This window comes from Arachis ipaensis, chromosome B6 (genome assembly GCF_059453495.1).
Source record: "Arachis ipaensis isolate K30076 ecotype BB chromosome B6, ASM5945349v1, whole genome shotgun sequence".
Lineage (NCBI taxonomy): Eukaryota > Viridiplantae > Streptophyta > Magnoliopsida > Fabales > Fabaceae > Arachis > Arachis ipaensis.
Window position 1 is genome coordinate 19,973,018 of NC_142441.1, and position 1,157 is coordinate 19,974,174.

Consider the following 1,157-nt stretch of genomic DNA (forward strand, 5'->3'; position numbering starts at 1 on the left):
TTCTTCTCTATCATATGAGCAGGAACAAAGATAAAGGCATTCTTGTTGAAGCTGATCCTGAACCTGAAAGGACCTTGAAGAGAAAGCTAAGAGAAGCTAAAGCACAACTCTCTGAAGAGAACCTAATAGAAATTTTTGAAAAGGAAGCAGACAAAACAAACATGGCCAAACCCAACAACAATGGTGGAGATGCAAGGAAGATGCTTGGTGACTTTATTGCACCCTCTTCTGACTTCTGTGGAAGGGGCATCTCAATTCCTACAATTGGAGCAAACAACTTTGAGCTTAAGCCTCAATTAGTTTCTCTAATGCAGCAGAGCTGCAAGTATCATGGACTTCCATTGGAAGATCCTCATCAGTTTTTAGCTGAGTTCTTGCAAATCTGTGATACTGTTAAGACTCATGGGGTTGACCCTGAGGTCTACAAACTTATGTTTTTCCCTTTTGCTGTAAGAGACGGAGTTAGGACATGGTTGGACTCACAACCTAAGGACAGCCTGAACTCTTGGGAAAAGCTGGTCAATGCCTTATTGGCAAAGTTCTTTCCACCTCAAAAATTGAGTAAGCTTAGAGTGGAAGTCCAGACCTTCAGACAGAAGGAAGGTGAATCCCTCTATGAAGCTTGGGAAAGATACAAGCAGTTGATCAGAAGATGTCCTTCTGGCATGCTTTCAAAATGGAGCATCATATGCATATTCTATGATGGTCTGTCTGAACTGTCCAAGATGTCATTGGACAACTCTGTAGGTGGATCTCTTCATCTGAAGAAGACACCTGAAGAAGCTCAGGAACTCATTGAAATGGTTGCAAATAACCAGTTCATGTACACTTTTGAAAGGAATCCTGTGAATAATGGGACAACTCAGAAGAAAGGGTTCTTGAGATTGACACTCTGAATGCTATATTGGCTCAGAACAAAATATTGACTCAGCAACTCAATATGATTTCTCAGAGTCTGAATGGATTGCAAGCTGCATCCAACAGTACTAAAGAAGCATCTTCTGAAGAAGAAGCTTATGATCCTGAGAACCCTACAATGGCAGAGGTGAATTACATAGGAGAACCCTATGGAAACACCTATAATCCTTCATGGAGAAATCATCATAATCTCTCATGGAAGGATCAACAGAATCCTAATCAAGGCTTCAATAATAACA

The 1,157-nt window shown here is 40.8% G+C and overlaps 1 non-coding gene across 1 annotated transcript; it reads right to left on the minus strand.

The window, feature by feature from the left end:
* Window positions 1-563: 563 nt before the first annotated feature.
* On the minus strand, window positions 564-667 carry LOC148554810 (small nucleolar RNA R71). Its single transcript, XR_015886987.1, has one exon. It is a non-coding gene; the product is annotated as a small nucleolar RNA R71 (small nucleolar RNA).
* Between the last annotated feature and the right edge of the window lie 490 nt (window positions 668-1,157).